At 45.3% G+C, this 8,390-nt stretch overlaps 1 protein-coding gene across 1 annotated transcript in view; it reads right to left on the bottom strand.

Moving 5' to 3' along the window:
- SYNE2 (spectrin repeat containing, nuclear envelope 2) overlaps positions 1-8,390 on the bottom strand; it is a 203,754-nt gene that overhangs the window by 194,030 nt on the left and 1,334 nt on the right. The gene's annotated exons all lie outside the window — the stretch shown is intronic.

The raw sequence follows: 8,390 nt of genomic DNA on the forward strand, positions 1-8,390 counted from the left end.
CTCTCTCAGCCTTTCTTCACAGGAGAGGTGTTCCATCCCCCTGATCATTTTCGTGGCCCTCTTCTGGACCCGCTCCAACAGCTCCGTGTCTTTCTTACGCTGAGGGCTCCAGAGCTGGACGCAGGACTCCAGGTGAGGTCTCACCAGAGCAGAGTAAAGGGGCAGAGTCACCTCCCTCGACCTGCTGGCCATGCTTCTTTGGATGCAGCCCAGGAGATGATTTGCCTTCTGGGCCACGAGCGCACATTGCTGGCTCCTGTCCAGCTTTTCATCCACCAGTACCCCCAAGTCCTTCTCGGCAGGGCTGCTCTCAATCCCTTCATCCCCCAGCCTGTATTGATACTGGGGGTTGCCCTGACCCAGGTGCAGGACCTTGCACTTGGCCTTGTTAAACCTCATGAGGTTCACACGGGCCCACTTCTCGAGGTTGTCCATGTCCCTCTGGTGTGTCAACCATAATACAAGGTAAGTTTATGCTAAAGCTTTCACGTCCCTGAAACCCTTCATTCACCATCCAACACAGCACATTTTGCCCTGCCTCCGATTCCTGCTCTGCCCCAACAGAAGACTCCACAGCTGCTTTGAAAGGGAGACATACGCACACTCTTGGAGGACATACCTGCAAGGATTAGTATTCTTTAAAAGGTAAAAGGTACAGATTGTCTGAGAAGGGATTACACAGGGACAATATGCTAGTCCCTTTGCCCTCCCCACTCCCCACCCCAAATTTCATTCAAATAAAGCATATTAAGTATAACTATATCATATCAACCTCTGAAGAGTCTAAAACCGTCAAGCTATTGGTAAGATTGCTTAGCAATGCTTTTCATAGGTGGTAGGAATGATCATCTTTTCTACTTCATATTTAAGTCAATCATTTTGTTTCATAACAACTCAATGAACTGCAGAGCTAAACAGAATCCTTCATTTCCATGAAACAACTAGGAAATATATACCCATAGTGTTGAAAATAAATCAAGTGCTTTCACATGACACCATGCCTTCTCAGCGGGGATAAAACCGAAGGTGAAGAGAAGGACCTTGTCTTCTCCTCTTTCTGGAGAGTCAAGCACTAATACAGGAAAGCATTAACTGCTTACACCTTGGGATGACCTGTGAAGTATCACAAAGCCAGAGACAGTTCCAGGAACCCTGGGACCTTGTTTCCAACGGCTTTGTTTCCTGTTGATTAACTTATGTGAATTGCACCAGAGCTGTTGTGAGAGCTCATCTTTTCTTCAGCATGGGAGAAGTCACAAAAGAAAGGGGCTTTACGAATGTCCTCCTCAAGAGAAATCTTTCCATGGTGTTGTCCAAAGGAGTAAATTCTTGACCACGTGGGCACAACCTGCAGCTCAAATGGTTCAACCATCAACAAAAGCTTTTCCCGTGATAAGGGCCCTCATAAGACTCAAACCCAGGCTTTCCTCTAGTGGGTATTGGTAGAGTACTTCTTCCCTTACCTCTCCAGCTGTTCCCACAATGGGCACCTAAAACGTAGGTGGAAATTAGATCAGCACAGTCATATCACGTAATTTCAACTTAACTTTCTCGGAATCTCTCTTCCTTTCCCAAGTTCAGCTGAAATTAGCTAGCAGAGTGAAAAAAAACCCTGGGTTTTAACATGCAGACATAGGCACATTGACAGAGAGAAACCTAAGAGCAGGTAGCAGACTGGAAATCTCAAGGAACTAACTGAAAATAATCATACCCAAGCTTTACATTCCATTATCATAAGAACAGACAACACTGATTTAAATTCCATGTCTCCAGTGAGGCTTAAGTCCCAATGAGACCTAAGAGATGCTCTTCTTAAGCAGGGTCTTTATAAGGACATTCTTGTCTCAGAAGAAAGGGGGGGGAAAGTTTCAGATGGATTTGGAGGATTCATTAGCAAGGATTTCATCACCTTAATATCACAGTTTGCATCAGGGTGGTTTGCAAACCTTGTCTTTCAGCTGTTCCAAGTACCAAGCATGGTAAAATTTCATCATATGAAAAAAATAGCAGCTACACAGTATGCCCCTCTATGGTGAAACCACTGCCATTTTCAAAACAATGTATGTAGCTACAGTTAAAATATAAAATGTGTATTTCATTATTATTGAAGGTTACTTCTACAAAACAGCTGTGCACACTAATTAGGAAGCAAGGTAAACTAGTTGGCGTGATTTCCATACTGTCCCAGGTAAGACCGTTTGCAGCCTCTGAGTTTACAGCTAACTCTGGCGTGCCCCTGCACCGTGCCGCAGCCTGCTGCACAGATGCACCCTCAGACCCCTCCCCATGAGCCAATCTTTTGATTGCCATATGAAAAATCATATGGCATGAAATTAGCTCAGATGTACACTCCTTAAAGCTGAAAGCAGCAGATACCTTGCAAACAAGCCCAGCTAGAGGTAGCTGACTATTATAACCCACTGTTAGTAAATCCCTGCTTCGTTGGTTTTGCCTTTGTAGATACATGCCCCATATTTTCCCAATTATGTTGGCTACATGCTTTCCACTGGTGTTGCAATAGGAATTACAGACATCTTTGCATGGCATCTCCGACTGCTTGTTTTTACTTTTCCTCCTTTGAAGTGCCACTGATTATTTATGACCCACTCAGGGACTCAAAAGACTTTCCCTCCATAGAGGCCTCTACATGTAAACTGAAGTCTGTTCCTAGCAACAGATTATTATTACTCGTGTGTTCAATTGAGCCAACGTCATGAACAGAAATGGCAGATTTTTATCTTTGGTGAACTAGTTCAAAGGAAGTAGAGCTCCACAATGCAGAGCTCCACAATGCAGAGCGACTGAAGACCCTTTTCCTTTTTGGCTATTAACAAAGATCTCAGTTTATTTTATGTGCAGAAAGAAGCAGTAACATTCAGAAGTGAAAGTCTTGAGCCTTGCAAAGTGCTGCTGAGCCGCCTTCTTTTGGTAAACTATTTTTCTGGAAGTCTGTCACAGTCTCCTTAAAGCCAAATTGTTGGGATCCAGATCACGATAATATGACCTAAAGAATTATCACAGAAAGTCCCTTACATGGTTTGGGGTTTTGCTTTTTTACAATACTTTCTTCTCCCTTCACTTCCAATGTACTTATGCCTCTGTTAAGTCAGAGAAGTTCACACTGCATTGAAGTTTGATGGTCGTGTTTCTCCTCAACACTTCATTTACAAGGGTTTCACCATCTTTTCACCCAGTGATGTGGGGTGGGGAGGAAGGTCTGTTTAAAGCATGCATTTTCCAAGATCTTTACACTAAAACACCCTCTTTTCTTAAGGTCCTACTCCAGACTGAAGTTCATCCTTTCCACATTTAAAATGCTTGCCAACATTGCTCTTGTGGGCGATCTCAGGTTGGATACAGGTCCACACAGCAATGGGGTGGGATCACACAGCAAACATAACTGATCCCCTTCCCTTCAGGGCCAGATCCTCAGGTAGCAAAAGTCAGGACAGCACCATTGACAGATCTACCTAGACCTCCCCCACTTGAGGAGCTGATAACTTCTCCCTGTCTGGCAGAAAAAAATACTCGTCATCATCCAGTAAGGAATAATGGCACATTCTCTGCGCTTTCCTGGCTGAAGAAAAGGGCTTCCATTAGGTTTCCATCACTTTGAAGGTGATAGCGAAAAGAGGCTATAGCCTTCTGATCCTACATAATACCCTACCACAGTCAGATGGGTATCAGCCAGTCCTTTAAGAAGTGGTATTAAAGCATGTGGCATTAGAGAGACTCTGCACTGCGTGGGATAATGCTGAAACAAGTCTGGCCTTGGGTCTTCCTAAGCTATCAGTAGCTGGAGATGAAAGTATGGAAAGGGGAAAGCTTGGAAAAGGCTGAACAACTCCGTTCAGAAAGAACCAAGCCCAGAGAGCATTATATCTGCAAGAGGTACAGGGATGGACACAAAGCTACACCCCATTGCCACAGAAATAGTCTTGCCTCATGTGAACGGACACACTGAAACCATATGCACAAGTAAAGACTCCTCCAAAGAGTAAGAGCTGCAAGACCAAGACATCTCTTATTAGTTTATTTATGACAACCAGCAGCAGTACATTTTTGTTATCCAGGGACTTCCCAGTGATCTATTTATAATTTTTGAAACTGTGCCAGGACAAGCATATGAGTATACAAAAGCCACACCACTTTTTAAGGCCAGCAAATGTTGCTGGTTTGTCTTTGATTTACACATCAGTAATACTTCCTGTTACAGAAGCACAATGGATCTTCTCATTGCATTAAACAATTTAAAAACGTGATTAGGAAAGTGTCTTTCTTGACCTTTTCTTTTTTCAGGGGGGTGGTAATATATCAGTCATCCTGGTACAATTACACAGTTTGAAAACTGCACTAACTCCACGCTGCTGTTAACACACACACACACACAAATGCTTTTATTAAGAGAGCTATGCCTTGTCCACACATTCACAAAAGCTGACCCGTGGAGGTGCACGATGCATTTGTTTACCCACAGAATAAGAGTCCATCGCACATTTACCTATTCCCCAGTGGAAATGCAGTGCCGAAGCATACTTACTAAAGTTGGAGAAAACATTCAGTTTTCAACTGGTTTCCAAGTTTTCCCACATCGTTAATAAAAACAAGAACTGCTCAGAACTCAAAATCACAGTTGTTAATGTAAAAAGGGAGAGTGACGAATGCCTGGAGGCTCAGAAGGCTGATGCCATGCCCCTCGATCACCCCAGGGTACACTGCTATGCAGGAAGCCAAAAATACTATGGTGACTTCATGGCTCCCTCGAAGTCAAGGGTTTGGGTGACAATTCAGTCTCCAAAAGACACAGCCCATAAGCGCATCCCAGCCCAAATCTACCTGTGCAATGCCCAGAAGCCTCCAACTGTGTGCAAAAAGCCATGTCATTTATTCGGTGTGTTGCCACAAGGCCAGAATGGAAAAGCTTTTCCCAAGCAGGAGTCGTTCGCACGCTTCCCTGCCACCCAGCGCGCCAGCCGTGCCGCAGCCCCAAGGCCGCTTCCCGCAGATAACGGGGCTGCAGGGAAGGGTTATCGTAAAAACAACATGAGAAACACAAGCTGGCTCAAGATCTGCGCTGTACCTGGGAAGTACATCCAGTGCATAAATACGACCTCATCCTACCCACTTGGTTAACTAGGAAAGCATGCAGCAAGATGACAACAGCTGTCATTTCATTCCTGCAAGCCTTCCTCCATTTTCACACGAAAGCTGCCCCTATCTGACCCCCTTGCCCCGGCCACCTGGAAACAGGCGAGGCCAGTAGCCAGGCACAGCGCTGAGTAGCCACGCTCTGCCTGGCCTCCTTTCGGCAAGGGGAAAGGGTGCAGCGTGGCCATAGCAGGCCCGGCGCCACGGGGCGCAGACAGACCTCTGACCTTTAGGCGTGCAGTTCCCATCACAAAAGCGAAGGGCCGCGCACAGCTCATCATACCCCTTCCTCAGCGCTTCCTGGCCCAGAGTCCGTTTTTACAATTGAGAAAGGAAGGGAAGGGGGAGGGAATCGCCTGCGATCAGAGCAAGTTTAACTCTCACGCAGGGGACTGCCTGATCAGAACAAACTGGACAACGCTGCCTGCTTTAACCAAGCAAGAAGTATTGCAAGAAGTTCTTTCTTTTATTTACAAATATTTCTTTCTTTCCCTTGGATTGCAACTGAAATTCTTTGGTTAGTGCTTTAATAGAGACTCACAGCCAGCTTCCCATTAACACTGGAGCCACTTTACATGGTGTAAAAGGTATTTAAAATAGCAGTATATAATAACTACACCCGCTTTGTATTAATGACAAGATATTAATGAGAATCAGGCTCCTAGTAATATTCTGCCTTTGAAGGAATACAAATGTTTCCTCTCCACTGCCTTCCTAATTCCCTTCTTCCCCAAATAAAAGAAACAGTCAGATGGTTAACAAACAGATTATTCTGTTGAGTGAAGCTCGCCTAAGCAATAAAAGGCCTGGAGTTTCTCAATTAAATCATAAGGCTGTTCTTGTTCAGAAAGATCTTCCTGAAGAGCAGTAACCTGCACTTTCAGGAAATTAAGAAAAAGGAAAGCTAGGGATAGCGGCAATCCAAACGCGGGAGCTTTCACTAGAGCAGGGACTTGTTCTTACAGAGCAAAATCACTGGAAGCGGCAGTGCAATGTTTGCACAACAGACCTCCACAGACAGAGCCATTGATGGTGTCAGGAAAGGGGAGGAAAGTGAAATGCAGTGTGTATTTGGGAGCCAAAAGAGAAAGGGCCTGTCTCATGCTAAACCTATCTGCTTTGGCAGTATTCCTGTAAAGATCACAAACTTGTTTTGATCACTAAATATAGCAGAGAAAAGGAATCTACTGCAAGTAGCTCTCTCCGGCAGCGCTTGCTGTTTTACGCAGGCAGAAGGAGGACACAAAAGAGAGATTTGTCAAGCAAATGGCAAATGAAGCTTGCCAAAATTTGAAGGGCAAATTACAATTTAAATGATAGGTCCCAGCCTGGCAGCTGTGAATTCATCAGCTGCTCTCTCGAGCATGTCCAATTGAGGCTACAGCAATGCAAACTACCACTCTTCCCCAGCACACCTCCGCTCCGACCCAGAGGGGCTGCCTCTCTGAAGAGCAAGTTTTTGATGTCCATACAATTTTTTCACCTGAAAATTCTCCCCAAAATGCTAGTCAGGGTCTTGTTTGTTTGTTTTTCCACCTTCTGTCCCATGCACTGCAAGGTTTGCGGGCAAAGCAGCCTTTCCACGAGTGCAGCCTGCACGTTCGCATGTCTGTGCCGGTTCTGCACACAGGAAAATGGCCTTTCGATGGTGTTGCCTCCCACGCTGACTGCGCGGGACCCTCCGCTGCGGGAGAAAACCAGTGCTTCGCTCGGGCAACTCAGCAGAGCCTCCGCACTGCTCCGCAAAGTACAGCACTTTTGTTTACTGCTTAAGACAAACAAAATGTCTTTCTCTTTGCTTTCAAAGAATTAGTTGCTTTAGGGAAAAAAAAAAAACACACACAAACCTAAATCTCTGATTTATAGCATAGTCTCAAGCCTGTAGAATAACTTTTTGTGTGCAGTGAAAACCAGGCCAAACGCTGTTATTCTTACCAGTATTGTTGCCAGAGAGGACCAAACAGCCAAACTGCACATAGACAACCCAAGAGAAAGAACTTGGTGCTACGCAGTAACCTGCTAGAATAAATTGGTCTCACTAAACAAAATTAAAAAAAACACAGTTGCAATTGCAAAGCCAAGGAATCCAGATTAGAAATAGGCCAGACTAAAGGATGCCTTACTTATTTCATGCATTCCCCTTCTGCACGTGCAGGATGACAGAGTCTCCTCATCAGTGACAGGGTCTTCTCATCAGTGTCTGAATCACAGAGCTGTCCAGGCTGCTTTCTTTGGGAATCAGGATTTCTTACAACGGAGACAAGACAGGACAAATGCCCGTGAGCCCCGTGCATCTCCCTCGCTGAAAGGCAGCAATATTACTAACACAAAGTTACTTATAGACAAGTTCAGTCAAGCAAAAGACGACGTGTGTTGCGTAGGCAGTATCATTCTCTCCGGGGCCAGGCAGCCGCAGCAAGGCTACGGCCAAGCAGGTGAGGTAAGCTGCAAGCCACGTCTGGCCGCCCGAGCCAACTCCAGCCCACCGAGGCATGTTTCTGTACGGTTTGCAGAGACGCACCTCATGGGGTCGCCGTCCAGGACGAAACTCCAGCAAGGAGCTGGCGTGTGACCGCCAACACAAGTGCTGGGAACAGGATATGCTTCAATTTCCTTACAATCCATGCATTGGCTTTTGGTACAGTAAACTCCTGGACTGGCTTTTCAGAGAATCTTTGCAAGAAGAAACACATTCAGAGTCACTTCCAAGCTTTTCAAAAGTGAAGCCTTCACTTGCAAATGATATCTGTAAAGCCATTCCAAGTCTACCTACAGACCTAGTAAGGCACAACCGCTCTACAGGAACAGTGTTTGCTCACACCTACATTGCGCAAGTATCTGCGTCCTCCCCCTTAGGAACTGCAGGAACTGCTGAGGTGCCCTGGGCATGTAACTGGGAAGAAAATTCAGATTTTTCACTCCCCAAAACAAAGCTGGCTCTGCTGTTACTTCCCTCTTACAATAACAAGCTCTGCTTTCTCCATCCCAGGGGTATTTCATCACCAACATCCCACCCAGTTCTGCGTAAGAAACAACATTGCGAGCAATCTATCAGACACTTTTTTTTTTCTTTAAAAAAACCCAAACAACCCTAAATCTGTCAGTCTGCTAACTGTGAAACCGCTTGTTACAGTCCAAGCGGCTGATGAAGCAGGATGACAATACCAGGAAATACCTGGAATTGATCTTCAATGTTTATTTTTGGAGACTGGCTTTCTCCCAACTCTTATTTAATAGTTTGC

Source organism: Pygoscelis adeliae, unplaced genomic scaffold (genome assembly GCF_000699105.1).
Source record: "Pygoscelis adeliae isolate BGI_AS28 unplaced genomic scaffold, ASM69910v1 Scaffold179, whole genome shotgun sequence".
In the NCBI taxonomy this organism is placed as follows: Eukaryota; Metazoa; Chordata; class Aves; order Sphenisciformes; family Spheniscidae; genus Pygoscelis; species Pygoscelis adeliae.